The sequence below is a fragment of the Canis lupus genome, chromosome 8 (assembly GCF_048164855.1).
Source record: "Canis lupus baileyi chromosome 8, mCanLup2.hap1, whole genome shotgun sequence".
NCBI lineage: Eukaryota > Metazoa > Chordata > Mammalia > Carnivora > Canidae > Canis > Canis lupus.
Window position 1 is genome coordinate 19,895,971 of NC_132845.1, and position 17,077 is coordinate 19,913,047.

General features: G+C 36.4%; 1 protein-coding gene across 16 annotated transcripts in view; it reads right to left on the reverse strand.

The window, feature by feature from the left end:
- Positions 1-16,586, reverse strand: part of ZNF644 (zinc finger protein 644) — a 175,029-nt gene extending 158,443 nt beyond the window's left edge. For 2 of the 16 annotated variants that reach the window (XM_072834439.1, XM_072834424.1), the window contains exon 1: positions 16,379-16,586. The gene's annotated coding sequence lies outside the window, so the exon portion shown is untranslated. Of the gene's footprint in view, positions 1-12,235; positions 12,281-12,756; positions 12,900-14,946; positions 15,585-16,077 lie in introns of all 16 variants that reach the window. The other 14 variants (XM_072834434.1, XM_072834435.1, XM_072834429.1 and 11 more) reach the window with 13 other exon arrangements.
- Between the last annotated feature and the right edge of the window lie 491 nt (positions 16,587-17,077).

Consider the following 17,077-nt stretch of genomic DNA (forward strand, 5'->3'; position numbering starts at 1 on the left):
CACAGAAGCATAATTTGTAGGACAGTAATAGCACAAAAGGAGGAGGAGGAATGGAGCTACACAGGAGCAAGATTTTTGTATATTATTGAAATTAAGTTGATATTAACCTGAACTAGACTGAAATAAGTTAACTGCAATTCCCAGAACTACTGCAATGAGAAAAAAAATGAAAAAAAAAAAACAATAAGGGACTTCTTAAATGTTACTAGAAAACAATCCATTTGGTACAAAGGAAGGCAACAGTAGAGGAATAAAGGAACAGAAAAAAAATCTTAAGACACAGAAAACAACAAAATAGCAGACATAAACTCTCTCTTATCAGTAACTACATCAAACGCAAATTAATCAGGCATTCCAATCAAAAACCTGTGACTGACAGAAGGGTTAAAAACCCACAATCCAATTATATGTTGTCTAAAAGAGATACACCACAGGTTCAAAGACACTTTAGATTCAAATAAGCTGAAAGTAAAAGTATGGAAAAAATATACCAAGCAATCTATAATGAAAAAAAGAAGGCTGGAGAGGCTATACTATTAGCAGACACAACAGATATTAAGAAAGAAAAAATTAAAAAAAAAAAAAAAGAAAAAGAAAAAATTAGAGACAAAGAAGGCCATTTTATAATAATAAAAGAGTCAATTCATCAAAATTATAGATCACCTATAAACATATATAACCCAACAATAAAGACTTAAAATATATGAAATAGAAACATACAAAATTGAAAGGCCAAATAGACAACAGACAAAAACAAATAAAAATAGCTGAAGACTTATATACCTCACTTTCAATACTGGATAGAACCAGACCAAAAAAAAACAAAGAACAAAAAAAAAACAAAAAACAAAAAAAACCCCACAAGGAAATGGAAGACTAGAACACTATAAATTAGACTTGACAGACATCTACAGAATACACTATTCAAAACAGAACATTTTCTTCTCAAGTGTACATGGAAAATTCTCCAATACAGACCATAGGTTAGACTATAATACAAGTCTCAAAACTTTTAAAGGAATAAAATCATACAAAGTATATTCTCCAAATACAAGGACATGAAAACAGAAATTACAGAAAGAAATATGGGAAATATGTGGAAATTAAGCAACAAACCTCTAAATAATAGATCAAAAAAATCACACAGGGAGATCATAAAATGTTAAGATTAAAACAAAAGCACAACATGCCAAAATTTAAATGAAGTCAAAGCAATGTTTAAAGGGAAATTTATAGCTCAATACATCTATATTAAAAAAAAAAAATCTCAGGACACCTGGGTGGCTCAGTCATTGAGCATCTGCCTTTGGCTCAGGGTGTGATCCCAGGGTCCTGGGATTGAGTCCCACATCAGGCTCCCCACAGGGAGCCTGCATCTCCCTCTGCCTATGTCTTTGCCTTTCTGTGTCACTGGTGAATAAAAAAAAAAAAAAAAAAAACCTCAATTCAATAACCTAACCTTTGGCCTTAAGAAAAACAGAAAAAGAGAAAACTAAAACAAAAACAACCAAATGAAGAAAGTAATAAAGATTACAGCTTAAATGAATAAGACTAATAATAGAAAATACAGAATAATACGTGAAATCAAAAGTTAGTTCCTTGAAAGTATCAATGAAATTTAAAAACTTTCAGCGAGGCTGACCAAGAAAAAAAAGACAAATTATTACAGTCAAGAATGACAAAAGGGTCATTACTACTGGCATTATAGTAAGAAATAAAAAGGATTATATGGGAATACTAGGAACAGTTCTATAGCAACAAATAACCTAGGTAAAACGAACAAATTTCTAGAAAAAAAAACTACTGAAACTGATTCAAGAAGAGATAGAAAATCTAAATAGACCTATAATAAAACGATTAATTAAAAAACTTACCAAAAATAAACCAGGATTAGATGGATTCTCTAAAGCAACCTACCTTTAAACCAAATGTTTAAAGAACTGACACCAATCCTTCTCAAATCTTCCCCAAAATAGAACAGGAAGGAACATTTCCTAATTCACTTTATGAAGTCATTATTACCTTCATGACCAAAGCTATGACAACATAGGAAAAGAAAACCCTAAGTATCTTTTGAGCAAAATCACAAAAATCCTATTTCATGTGTGCACGCACCACATGTTTCTAAAGACATACCATTTAGATCCTCTTTCCTCTTGTCCCGATCTGATCATTCTTCAGACCTGCTACATCAGGCACTAAATCCTATTTCCTGGACAATCCCTCTTTTTGATTTAACTCATCATTTTGATAAAGTCTATGTCCTCTCGTCACTTCCTGAGATACAGTACAGTTGTAGGTAATATTTTAACAACCTCATATGTTTCATAATTTTAGCCTACTCCCACACTTGACAGCTTGGCAAGGCAACAGAATTAGTAATTTGGAAGTATCTTCCCTTCAAGAATTTTGAAGGCACTATTCCAATAACCATCACTTTCCATTGTTACTGATTCCTAATCTCTTTTATACGCTCCATATGGGAAAGCTGTTGGGTCCTCAGATTTCTTGTGTCTGAAATCTCACCATGAGGTACTCCGGTATGTATTTTTTCCTTCAATAACTATGCTGAGCATTCTATTCTGTAAGCCCTTTAATGTGAAAACACAAGTTTTTTGTTCAATTATTAATTTTCCTCCACACATTTTCTCCCATCCTATAATTCTTTCACATGTTGAACCTGCCAAGTATGATCCTCTTTTTTTTTTTTTTTTTTTTTTAAGATTTGAGAGAGCGCACGTGCACAAGCAAGGAGAGTATGGAGAGGGAGAAGCAGGCTCCCCGCCAAGTGGGGAGCCCAATATGGGGCTCAATTCCAGGACCCCAGGATCATGACCTGAACTGAAGGCAGATGCTTAACCCACTTAGCCACCCAGCTGCCCCATTCTCTATTTTCTACATCTCTTTTTGTCCTGCCTTCTGGAAGAGTCCCTTAACTTCATCTTCTAACCTTCTACAAGAATATTAATTAATAACTTTTCTATTAGTATCTCATATTCCATATTTCCTATCCTCTATTATTTCATATTCTAAATGTCTAAGAACTTTGCTTTGTTTTCTGAGGATTGCCTTTATGTGGCAAGCATCTTTTCATGTTTAAAAGATACAATTATCAAAGAAAAAAAGATACAATTATCTTACTTCCAAACATATTTCAGTAACCTTTGAAGTTTTTTTTTTTTTCTTTTTGAACTGTTTCTCTTCCTCTTTTATACTGGGGTTATCTTCAAATATTTAATGATCCTTAATGTCATATCTTAAAATGAAACATATAAAAGCTGTCTGGATATCCTGTGTTAATGGGTTAGTGTCATTGCAGGATGATCAATCTAAGCCATTTCCATGGGTGGATTCACATCTATTACTATCTGTTGGTCTTTTTTTCCTGATCATTAGTTTGCTATATAACAGAATTAATCTTCCAGTCTCACATCTGGGGTATGTGAGCCTGACACCAAGTGTTCTCAGAATTTAGTAGAGAAAAAGAGGCTGGGGATAATTGCTGGTTCAACATGTAGATTTCTATTCAATTGTTTTGTTTGCTGTAGTATGACACCCTTAACCCAAGCTGTGTGTAGAGTTCTCAAGTACAGAAATCCTCCATTTGAATTTCAGAGAAGAAAGTTGAAGAAACCCCTTCCTAGTACCAGGAGTGTTGCTTGTTATTTTTACACTTTTGGACAATTCTTTCAAAGCACCTGAAGCCACCAATTTCTGAAGCATCCCAGGGTCCACAGTCCAATTCTAGGCCTCCCTAGTAGTAGAAAATTCAGTTTTCTCAGATCTACAAAATTCATTACTACTTGCTGCTTTCCAGCTTCCAAGTTTTACTTCTGTGATCAACTTTCCATTTCTTGTCCTTGACACTCCATGCCTTTTTTAGGAAACCACTATCTTAATTCAATTAGGGATTTGATAGCAAAGTAAATGAAAGTTTTTAAACCCATCATGTTTAAATGAATACTAATCTCATCTGCTTTTTCATGTCAGGTACTCACTGTTGTTAATCTCCAATTTGTATGAAATTTAGGCTTAAATCCCAGTAGGACACAGTTTTCATCATCAAGTAGTTATAACCATTTGGCTTTAACATTTAGTTTTATTATACTTTAGTCAAAAAATATTGGCCGATACAATTCAATTCTTGAATTTTAAATAAACTTCAAATTCTCTTTGAAGCCCGAGACACAATTTTTAAAAAATTCACAGGAATTTGAAAAAAATGCTTATGCTCTATTTGAAATAGTTTGACATACAATAAATAAAAACATACTGCCACACAAATCTTTATAGTCTTAATTTTTATTTGATCTATTAAATTCTGAGATAAATCTAAGTCTCTTAATTTAAAAGGTTGGTGTTATTAATTTCTCTAAAGAAAGGCTATTTAACTCTACGATTCACATTTCAATGATGTTTATCACACAAAAGTTCAAGCCTGATAGTGTTTAGTTCTTTTTATTAAAAAATTTCTTTTTTCATCCACCTTACCCTAGAAAAATTTTAGCCTTTGCTTGACACTAACTTGAAAGTTTTCGTATTTTTGTCATTCCTTTATGTTTAAGGTTTCTATTATTACGTCTCAGATAAAACTCATAAAACCACACATCATAAATTTTTAATCCAAACTGTAAAGAGTGAGGAGAACCAATTCCTGTTACATTAAGAAAAAGCTGTTGGAAGGGTATCAGGTAATTGAACTTGACATGAAGTTGGTGAATAAGCCTTGGAAAATAATAACCACCAGGAGGAAGTTAGACAAGCAGTATCACATTAAAGGCCATCTACTTAGGATGCCATTTGTGTCTCTCTTAATGGCAATGCCACCACTAAGGCATTCACTGACACAGCACAAGAAAGACTTTGCTTCCATCACAGCCACTGGAAATTATCTCTATCTCCTCCATTTCTTTTCTGAATGAACTTTTCATTTTCAGTAGGATCAATGTATATGGAATAGTCGATTTTGTTCTCTAGTCCCCATCCCTCTCAAACTGTGGCCTCTGCTCACACACATGGTGATTTTTAGTTGCTTTTCACCTTGCACCCAAGCACAGCGCACAAAGGTGAGGATGGGTCGATTTCCAAGAAGTTTACAGGCAAACAGGAAAGAGCTGAAAGAAATCCAGGGGAGGGCTTTCAGGGAAGCTTCCTATTCCCATACCTATAGTTCATCAGAATAATCAGAGTAGATAGTTCTGCTGTTATCCCTTCTCACCCATACTATTTATAATAACCCAAATGCCAAACTTCAGAGATAATGGATGAAATCTCTATTTCCAGTGACAATAGGGAACAGCCTATTCTCTTTTGCTTTAACTGATATCTCAACAGATAACTTGGACACAGTCAAATGTACCTCCCCATTTTAACGTTGTTGCCAGAAACCTCACTAACTTCTTTACTCAAGTTAACCCTATATTAACTGTGAGAATGGTTAAAATGTAAACTTGTTAAAGCAAGACTAACATATTATCTTAAACTCCTAGACTCTGTAAACTCCCAAATTCTGTTCTATTTATAAACTCTAGAAAGAGCAAAAATCAATTTTTAATTACTTCTATAATTTTTTCATATTTTTCTAATTCTTCTGGTTTAAAGGATGCCTCGGTAGTACAGTCAGTTAAGTATCCAACTCTTGGTTTTGGACAGGCTGTGATCTCAGGGTCATGGGACTGAGCCCTGCATTAGGCTCCATGTCTGCTTGAAACACTTTCTCCCTCTGCCCCTCCCCACCACCCATGCTCTTTCTCTCTCAAATAAATAAATAAATCTTTTAATCTTACTATAAGATATGGTATACATTCAATTTAAGAACTCTTTCAAACTCAAATAAAGATAAATAACTTACATCTTAAATATCAAAAATTACTATTGCTCAGGGGGAACTACAGGGATTTTCCCCCCTATAAAAGCAGTATGTTTTCAACTATTCCTAAATTTTAAAGTATTTATTTTAAAACAAATTTAAACACTGGTATCCAGACTATTTTTATCTGTTTTTCCACCAACTTCTATACCAATTAAAATGTCTCTTAAACCAAGGCTAAAATGTACTATTATGACTCAAAATATAACATTACAATTACGAGCTCGTCTTAATATTAATTTCAAGTATTTTCTTTTTTTTTAGTTCAAAGCACTAGCAATTCAGAAAATGCCACTACTGTATAACTTTCTTGGGTTTTAGTTTTCAAATCAAACTTAAAAGCTCATCATTTTTTTAATAGAACAAGGCAGATGTATCCCAATTAGTGTTATTTATTTGCACATTGTGTGTCCAAGTAAATTTATTTTCAAAAGGAGATAATAAAACTGTTCCATTCTTAGTTTAACTTTGCACAATAAACTTAGGAGCTACATATTTCACCTGCTTGATTTTAAAAGTACTCATCCTTACTCTTAATGTATCCTCCTTCCCACCCACCAAGATAACCACCTCTTACTGCCCTTTCCCACTTTCAATTACTTCTCTAATCATGTTACATCTAGCTACTAATCTTTTTTTTTATTTTTCTTCATTTATTTCTGTTCAGTGGCCTTCCGTAGAATCCCTTATTTCTAACTCAAATTCCTTTAGATTAATCCAGCAGAGGCCACAATCATATCAAATTCATTTTTTGTTATATTCACTTAAATTGACTCTATTCAGAGTAAGGAAAATACTTGCATTCCACAATTCTCATCTCTGTGCTTAATATGCTTTTTTCCCTAGTTGACATTCCCTTCCCTATCCACTAATCTAATTCATATCACTTCTTCAAGTCCTACATTGGAAAATTATTTTTGCCAAGAAGCTTTATTAAGATATGACTCATTTTATTTTGTGTCAACTCAGTAATTCAAATGTTTCATTATTAAGTGCTCCTCAAGTTGTGTCTGAGTTCATGAGCTCTTTAGAGGAACCATATTCTTTGCCCAAATATCAGCATTCTTATCCCTCCTGAGATACCAAGTGAATTCTATATAATAACTAAACCAATGAAAACAAGCAAAGGTTGGAGAAAATACAACCCTGCAAATAAAGTTTTTCTGCATACAAAAAAATCCAATCTCCCAAAACTAAATTCAATGTAACATTCACTTTTGTCAAAACAACACAAAAACATAGAACATACGGTTAAATATGTTTTTTTCCCTACCCATAGAAGTCAGCTCTTTAGGCTGTTATTTAATAACAATCTAATTATTTTTGTCTGCGGTTTTCTAAATCTCACCCAAAAGGTATTATATGAAGTATATATATATTTTTTAGATAATAACCATATGTTTTCAAGGTCTAATCAACCAATTTTGCTTTAGCCTTCTATACTTCACAAATACAAAACCTACATAAGTTGTTGAGGTTTTATTTCTTTAAGACAACTATTAAAATTCTTAAAGCAAGGATATATTAAGTTATTATATATCTTTAAAAACCAAAACTTTATATAAATATTTTCACTTATAAGTTTAAAAGCATTTGTAAACCAAACGTTAATGAGAAAGTATTTTCCTGTCCACTTCTGCAATTTACAAAACATATCTATTTCTCAAAACTAGGCATACTAGAATGTAAAGATACATTTTCACTGTTATGTACTTTTCACAACTTTATTAAAATACAGATTTCAGAAACAAAAATCCTTCTCCCCAAAGCACCAATTGTTACACTAGTAAACAAACCTTTCATAGCTCAATATTTATGAAACACAGTATTATAACCATTAATTCCATTTTGAAAAAAAAAAAAAAACTGATTCAAGCACTAGAAGTAAAAATCATGATCAATAATTCCATTCCAGGGATCCCTGGGTGGCTCAGCGGTTTGGCGCCTGCCTTCGGCCCAGGGCATAATCCTGGAGACCCCGCATCGAGTCCCACGTCAGGCTCCCTGCATGAAGCCTGCTTCTCCCTCTGCCTGTGTCTCTGACTCTCTCTCTCTGTATGTCTCTCATGAATAAATAAATCTTAAATAAATAAATAAATAATTCCATTCCAGTTCTCATTTTGTAAAGTGTACCTCAATGGATTTTAACCATTCAAATTTTTGTGTAATTATCCTTAAGAGGACATTCTAGTTCTTTATACATAAATGTCAAAATCTTTCAAGTTGAGAATCCATACTGAGCTGTAAACAGAAGTATACCACTTTATTCTTATCCCTACAATCACAATCAGAAATACTAAATACCTTATTAAGTAACCTGCAATGCCTGAAAGCTAACTCACATAATGCTTAGAAGCTACTATTAAAGAGATTCCAAAAGGCCGCTATATAAGGAGGCAATCCAAGACCTCCTCTACCTACTTCTTGGCTATGTGCCTAGAGAATACTGTAATGAAAGCAAGCCAGATAACTATGTTATCTGTAGAAGCAATTCAAAATCTCTGCATTCTAAACAAATTTTCTAGTCATAAAACTTCTAAAGGGTCAATATTAATGAAAACTAAAAAACACCTCTCTGATCTTGGCATAAACCATACTGAAAACAAAACAAAACAGAGGAGCCGTGGTACCAACTATTTATCGTCTGCTTACCTCCAGATTCACTTAATGCCAAACAAGGATAGAAAACAAAGAGATTCAAGCCATCAGTTCTTATTGTAAAATTTCACTGAGCTGTATTTGTAAGATTTGTGTACTTCACTGAATTTAAGTTATACCTAAATAAAACATTTAAGGGCACCTAGGTGGCTCAGTCAGTTAAGCATTTGACCTTTGATTTCAGCTCAGGTCATGATCTCCAGGTGGTGAGACTGAGCACTATGTCTGGCTCCGCGCTCAGCAGGGACACTCTCAGCCTCTCTGTTTGCCCCTCCCCTCCACTCATGCTCTCTCTCAAATAAATAAAAACATCTTTAAAAAAAATAAAACATCTAAAAATAACTCACCAATAGTCAAACCTAAAAACCTTTTCTCAAATCTCATCCATTTTGATCATTCTCCGTCATACTTCTAAATTACAGAACACCAACACACCCTAAGCACAACTCTTTCCCCTTAGGAGACCTTATGAGGCTTTGTTAGATTAGTATTCTCCCAGCATTTTTCTTGTTCTGCCTCAGATTAATTCACTTCAATATTAATATTAAATGTTCATGTACAATACGTGGGTGGCTCAGGCACCCTCCAACATATTTCACACATACATATCCCCCATGCAAAACAAATTCCCTAGATTCAAGTCACGCTATTATCTGATTTCAAGTTCTATCTCCTATTTTAATTCCCATCACTTTACAGATTTGTTCTCTAGCATACTCTTTTCTTAGCTTTTCTTTAAGGCTCAATTCGATTTCTACTTTATCCTTTATTCATACTTGTACAGAACTTACTATCTAAACTTTCAACATACTTGTAGAGGTCTTACTATCTGTAACTGCACTGTCCAATATGAAAGCTATGGTGCTATAAGCACTTAAAAACGGCTAATCTGAATTGAGATGTGCTTTAAGTGTGGAACACACACTTTTGATTTTGAAGACTTGGCATTAAAAAAAAGAATGTAAAGTATCTCAATTGTATTTACATATTGAAAGAATGTTTTGAATATACTGAGTTAAATAAACATTAATAAAATCATTATTACCTTTTTATTTTGTAACATGGCTATAGAAAACTTTAGATCACATTTATGGCTCAACAAATTTCTATTGGGCAAGTGCTGCTCTGTATAATTTATTTATGAAAGCCCCATAAATTATCTTTTACTACAGGTCATCCACCCAATGAGACTATAGGAATTTGGTATATTTTCCCTTTTATAAAGATTATTACATTAGGAATTACAGAGAGTAACAAACAGAATTAAGTGCCCATTTAATTTTAATATCCCTTTTAAAATACTTCTAACAAGGAAGCTTATAGCATTTCAAAGTATAAAAATATAAGAAAAGTTGTTTTCTGATGGCTACTGAAAATTTCAACCACATTTTACATATATCCAATTTTGAGTTAAGTATCTCATCAAATAGTATTATTAAACCTGTAGCTTTTCTAATACCAGAGAGTATTAGTTCTGATTAACCTACATTATTTTTCTTCTTGGTCACTCCGTAAGGAAAAAAGGCAGCTTCCACTTTGACCAATATCATTGTACCAACATCCAGCAGCCAAGACAAAGAGCTTTTATATGGTGGTATGAATAAACAATGTGGGCAATAAGACATTGCTTGAACATTGCTTTTCTGGGTAGCCAGAAAAATGCTTTTACAATGTTGTTTTATAAGTAGGAAATAAAACTTACAAATTGTATAATTAGGTTAAAGTAGAGACAGAAAGGAGAGGAAGGCAGAAAATAAAGAACTCATCTGTAGAATCAAGACATGCCTATATTCAAACTTGGCTGCTGTACTATTTACTATCTATGTAACCCGAGTCTGAGTTTGTTTCCTTGAATATAAAATGAGAATATATATATCAAGCATTATTATAAGAAATACATAGGAGATGCTTAATTAACGTCAGGCTCATCTCCGTTTCCTTTAATACTAATGACTGCACAATGGTGACAAGATTATGGGTGACTTTTTCTCCTTTCATTTTCTAAATCACTGAAAACACGTTTAAGGGTATATGAAACTTCTAATTTTTCATACACCCCTTTGCATGTGAACTTAAAATTACCTTTACTAGCTTTCTTTTACAAATTTTTTTTTTAAAGCCTAAAGATTTGTGTTGGTAGTGGGAGAAGTAGGTGGTAGAAGAAAAAATAAACAAGTTTAAGACTGTATCAGCACAAATACAAAACAAAGTATGAAGAGGAAAACAGCAAAGGAAATGCTGTTTGAGGAAATTCCCCTTAGACTAAGCAATGAAAAGATAACGTGCCTCTTCTCAATCTAGCTGCTGTTGAAACTAATCTTCTCTCCTATCTGAGGTTTATATGTATATTATATACAAATACACACAACCACTCATTCTTCTCTCTACTAATGATCACCACCATCCTCAGGGTCAAAAATTTAGAGAATAGTGAAGAAACTCAGGATATTATAACAAAGATAAACCAGCACATCGGTTGGGAAATAACTTCATTAAAACATACTCATTCCCAAGTGTGTTTATTCATCAGCTGACAGTAGTAAGAGGGAATGTGTTACTAAATACTGAACCTATTTAATAGCTTTTGCTGCTAGAACTGGAGAAGGTACACTTTGATGCCTGCCTCTGACTTCCTTTGTAACAACCTTCCTTTGTAGACATGGGTCTAACAAAGGAACATGAGCAAAAGTATACAATTCCAAATCACTTGCAGGTGAAAATTTCAAGTTACTATATATTAAAAAAAAAAAAAAATCAAATGGTAATAGTAGTACTATAAAAGGTAACGTTTGCATACCCATTGTGTACCAGAAAGCTAAGGATGTGAATTATGCAATGTAAACCTTAAGCCTCTATGAAGATGGTATTAATGTTAAATCGTCTTGCTTAGTGCTCACACAGCTAGTTTTAAGTACTCTCTATGCCCAACAAAGAGTGGGGTCTCAACTCACACCTCTGAGATCAAGAGTCACATGTTCCACAGACTGAGCCAGCCTGGTAGCCCCACAGAGCTAGATTTTAACCCCATCAGTTTTATACTTCAAGGCTTACATTCTTAAATCTTATCTCAGCCTGCCTCTTTATTCATATATAATTACAAATGTAACTATGATTTCATGTGTGTGTGTGTGTGTGTGTGTGTGTGTGTAATAGTCAATAAATCAATAGTAAGCAACAGGCAATTAATTTCCACTTTGGCAAGGTTTTATCCACCTTCCCAAGCCATTCAACAATTGGGAATCACTCCCTCCCCAATAAATGGTGTTCTGAAAATAATAGTTATATTTACAATCTTCCTCAAGAGACTGATGAAAAAAGATATGCATAAGCTTTCAAGTAAAAAGGATAAATGACATGGAAGAAAGGATAAAAACGTTAATCTTTTATAAAAGTTAGATAAATAACTGATATAATACAGATATATATGCTTTGTAAACTGTAAAATACTTTAATCCTAACTTTATTAGGAGTTTATTTGAAATTATCCATTTGGCTCCTAACGTATTCGAATTCCTGAACTTTGTACAAAAAGTCTTTTAAAAGCTTTTAAAATCTATATATTTGACTTCAATGAATGATATACATACTAAAAGGCTTAATACCTAAAAATCATATTTATCACTCTAACCAACTTCAACTATACCAGTCTAGACTAATAGAATTGCAAGGAACAAATTACTCATCTATACTTTTCACAAAGTTACTTACAAGATCACAGTTCCAAGAATCCCAAATGAAATGGGAAGGCTACAGCTTGCAAACAGAAGAGGTAAAGCAAAGATTAGTAGAGGGAGAGTACATATATATATATACATATATATATATATACACATATATATATATACATATATATATACACATATATATACATATATATATATGTATATATATATATATATATAAAGGAAATATCTTAGAAACACCAATCTTAATCCAGCTTCTGTTTCCTCCATCCAGAAGTGTGCACTGTTGCTTCTGTACTGGCATGCTTCTTTTCTTCCCCCCAAAATCCTCTGCTTTTCTCCTCCTGGAAAGTTATCTCACAGAACTTTTTTGTTTTCCTTGCTTTTTTTGTTTTCCTTGCTAACATCTCTAAGCTGTTAAGGAATGTCCTACCTTGAACTTAATATTGTAACTCCTCATAATTAACATAAGAGTTCCTAGTAAAGTCAAAAATTTTAAAAAAAACTTAACAGTAGAGCAACGAAGACCCTGAGATGAGAAAATACCTTTTTCATGGAGACCTCCACCTTCCCGAAGAAAGACTATGAATCAAATTTGTTGTTCTACCTTCTAGATCTCCGGTGATCTTTGTATTTGTTTTTAAGAGAAGAACAGAAATACTTCAGCCAACCAGCAGGGTGAGCTAGTGCTAGAATCAGATTGATTATTGTCAACTTTCTGAAAATTCAAAGATGTAAATGGTTTGTAATATTAAAAGCAAAATTTCCTACTAATAAACCTGAATTAAAAGACAATACTTCTAGATCTCCTTTAGTCATTGCTACATCTCATAACTGTAAATATTTACAGATTCTATCTACAAAATAGTCTCTATAAGGATTAATGATGATAAATATAAAAAATTAGAGCTCATTTGAATACCTATCCAAAATATCATGATAGTCATCCTTTATTCTCATGTTTTATTGTACAGGATTATTGATTGAAAAATTAAAAACACTTTTTTAAAAGGACTGCTAAAATTAGTGTTTTAAAAATTAGGACTGGGTAATTCAACACACCTATTTCTGAATTCAGGGCAAACTGCTGCCCTAAGATTGCCTAAAAAGCAATCATGAGAAAAGTATTCCTACAAGAATAAGATCTACTCTTTTCCTTTGGAATCACACCCTGAGAAGAGTCTAAATAAGTAACCCTAACACTAACAGTGTTATCTAGGACAAACCTGATCTCCTCTGACAACCAATTTCTCTAAATTGCAAGTATCCCCACCACTTCTAATGACGGTCCTTGAGTCTCTCTTCTCCCCATGCTACCCAATACCGTCTCAATTCAACCACACCAAAACTCTCTCTTGTAACTTGAATAACAAATTAAAACTGCAAAATGTTTAAGGTTTGCAGATAACAGACTCACTTTATAATTACAAATAACCTGAGAGTAATCCTAATTATCACAAGACTAAAATGTAATTAAATCCACTCACACGGTGTTGAAAATTAAGAAATAGCTTATCAACTTTCTTAAAAAATCAGTAATTTAATCACACTTTAAGTGACCCATAAAAGCTTTAAGACCTCAATACAATTTAACAGTTTTTACTGTATTTGATATCCAAAGAAGTTAAAGAACTGTGGTAGTAGTAATATTAACAAGTTGTTTTTAACAAGGGTCAATCTAAGTGACAGGTCCATCTATCCAACAAAAAGTTGTTACAAACTGAAGCCGAAACTACCATCATCGTTTTCAGCATCTTGTTTCTTTTGTAATAACTGGTAGTAATGACAGTTATTTCAAACCTGCTTTTTAAAATTTCTGGGTCAAGAATGCTTTTTGAAAACCTCAAAATTCAAAAGCAACATTGCTCCTGAAATGGCTGTATTTTGGATCTGGAATTATTCCACTGGCAGTCATTTTAAAAACTGTATTACCATATTATGTTAAATGAAAGTTCTTAACTTATTGTCACAGAATTTCTCATTAATAGTTTCTGACAGATACTTTCAAACACTCTCACATTTTATTTTTTTACCATTATTAGTTACAGAGAGTCATCTTCTCATCCCAGCAATGTGACCAATGAAAGGAGCAAGGGGGTAGAAATTGAAAAGACAATTTTCCATTATCCATGAACTCAATCATATCTGGCCCTAAATAGATCTTAAACAGTGGATATAACTAGCTGCTCCCTGAGATTCCTTCCACTCTAAAACTGCATGACTCAGTAATACATTTTGCCCATGTCAATGCATCTCCTATTCTTTTAATACAGTTAAGATTGTTCTATTCTTCTATTAGAAGAAGGAAAGCTAAGCGGGGGGGTGGAAAACATACGACTGAAAGAAGCGAGGAAAATGAAAGCTTTAAGTCATATTAAAAAACCCAAATTTTAATTTGGACAGACATCTAAAGTCAACGATCTAAATGTGTTTATCCCTTCAATCACATTATTTACTCTGTTAATGTGACCTGGTCAAAACAGTAGTTGTTTCCAATTGCTGTACTTCAAATATTAGTTCACACCATATACAAAGTATGGTGCAGCCCTAAGTGCAGGGTCCCTTCAAGTTATGTTAGAATTCTAAAGTTTCCACTGCACCAACAGTGATCGAGCCTTCATGTTTCGTCTATTATGGTGTCTAAAGTAAATTATAACCACCTCATAAAAACTAATTTTTTTCCTCACCAAAGCTACCAAGGCGTGACTACTGCCATCACATTTCCTGGATACTTACACATGACACTGAAGACAAACAGCAGGTTTCCTTGCTTTGAGTAACTGGAGTTGTCTTATTTTTTTTGAAAACGCTTTCCTTCTTCTTGGACCAAAGAAATGTGACTAAACTACTGCAGAGAAGCAATATACTATTAAGGCAAATCTAATCTATCATCCAGATGCAACAAGCCTGGCATTAGTCAGAACCGGCCAGAAGAGATGATGACGGTGTTTTGGTATTTTTCTGTTGTAATTATTGACTTGTATACAAAACAGGACCATCATTTAGGCCCCCATTGCGTTTACCCCCTTGTGGAATACTTCTCAATGACCCAACAACAAAACAAAAACAAAAACATCTGAAAGTCTAAACATGAAAGTTTTATGACGACTAAGTTTATGTCAGTATTAATTACTCAGGCAGTTCAAGAAAAGTTTTCCACTAATGTCGCTAAACCATGGATGGATCCCAACACGAAAGTCGTCTGTGGAAGTCTCGTAACGAGAAACCTTTAGCTCCACCACCTAAGTCTCCAATCACTGAGAAGGGTCTGGGACAACTCATCTTCAGGTTCCCGGGAGAAGTGGAGCACACCTGCTTTTCCTCTGGCAGAGATAAAGCTCCCAGGGACACAAAGGCCAGGGAATCAGACAGACCTGGAGAAGCAAAAAGCTTTAGCTGGACACCCACCAAGCCCCGGGCAACCCAAACACTCGGGGCGATTTACCTCTGGCTGTTACTTCCCAGGCACCTAGCGGCATAAGACCTGGCGGAAAGGGGGGGAGGGGAGGGCTCTGCGGCCCCGGGCCCAGTTAGGGGAGGGGTGTGGACCCCTCCCGCCAGAGCTGGAGCTTCTGGCCACAGCCGAGCCGCCCCGAGGAGGGCTTGGGGGCTGCTCTCGGACCGCCCCGTTACTCGGAGCGTTGCAATGGCGACCGCCGGGCTCCCCAAGCCGCCTCATCTCGGCCCCTTCCCCCTACTGCTCACTGGCTGCTCGGCTTCATGTGACTAAACAAAACCCCCAAGTCTAGTGCCCGGCTCAGCCCCTTTGTGTCCGCTCCCGGATCCTCCGACGCCGCCGAGGAAAGCGCCCCCCCCCGCCCCCCCCTCTCCGCCGAGTCCCGCCCCGCGGCGGCGGCCGCCGCTCACCTCAGGCTCCGCCGCCCCCCGCGGCCGCCGCGGCCGCCGCCTCCCCGAACCCGGGGCCCGGGCTCCTTGTGTAGCACCAACTCCGCCTCCTCGGCCGCCGCCGCCATCTTAGCCTGTGCGGCAAAACGCGTCCTTTTGGATGGTTGGGACCCAGCCTAGGGCGTAGCTCCCCGGGCCCGAGCGCCGGAGGTCGCGTCCCCCGAGTTCGGCCGCCACCCTCAATCCCGCCGCCGCCACAGCCCAGAGGCCCGAAACCCACTCGAGCCCCGGAGATTCCGACCAAATAACCCCTGAAACTCACAGTTTGGTGCCGTGTGCGTCAAACCGGGGCGACGTTGGGAGCGCGCGGCGTCCCCGCGTCACACGCCGCTCTGTACGCTACTCGGCTCCAACGGCCCCCTCCGCTCCCCGCTTTTCGCCTCCGGCCCCGGTTCCCACGGCGCAGGCGCGCTGCTTTCCCGCCTCTGCCGCGCTGCGGGCCGCGGGGGCGGCCGGCGAGGAGCGGCGCGGCGGCTCGGCCCGGAGGGAGCGCGGGGGCCAATTAGGCCAGCGGGGGCCGCCGGAACAGTGCAGCTCTGTTCTCGGGTGCCAGAAACCAAACAAGGTCACCTCCCCCAGCGCTGACCTAATCACTCTCAAGGAGGTTCCCGCCCCAAAGTAGGCACGCTCCAAATATGGTGGTGCCCAAACTCTCAAAGACCCGAGCACTTCGGCGGGCCTAGGCCCTTTAAGGTGGAACAGGCCCATATTTGATTTCCAGAACCACTGGCGTGCCAAAATCCCCTTTTCTTTTCCTACTGTTGATGAAAACGGCTAAGGGACTCAAGATTGCCAGGCGCAACCTTAACGGCAGGGGAAGGTTTGGATCTTAAGGGAGCCAGTTGTTGGGAGATGCTCCATGGCCAGGCAAAGCATCAAATGTGGCAACTCCATTAGCGCAGCAGCCTACCCTAAGAGGTGCCCAGGGTTTGGCCCCATTTGATTCTTGCAGATTTCAAGG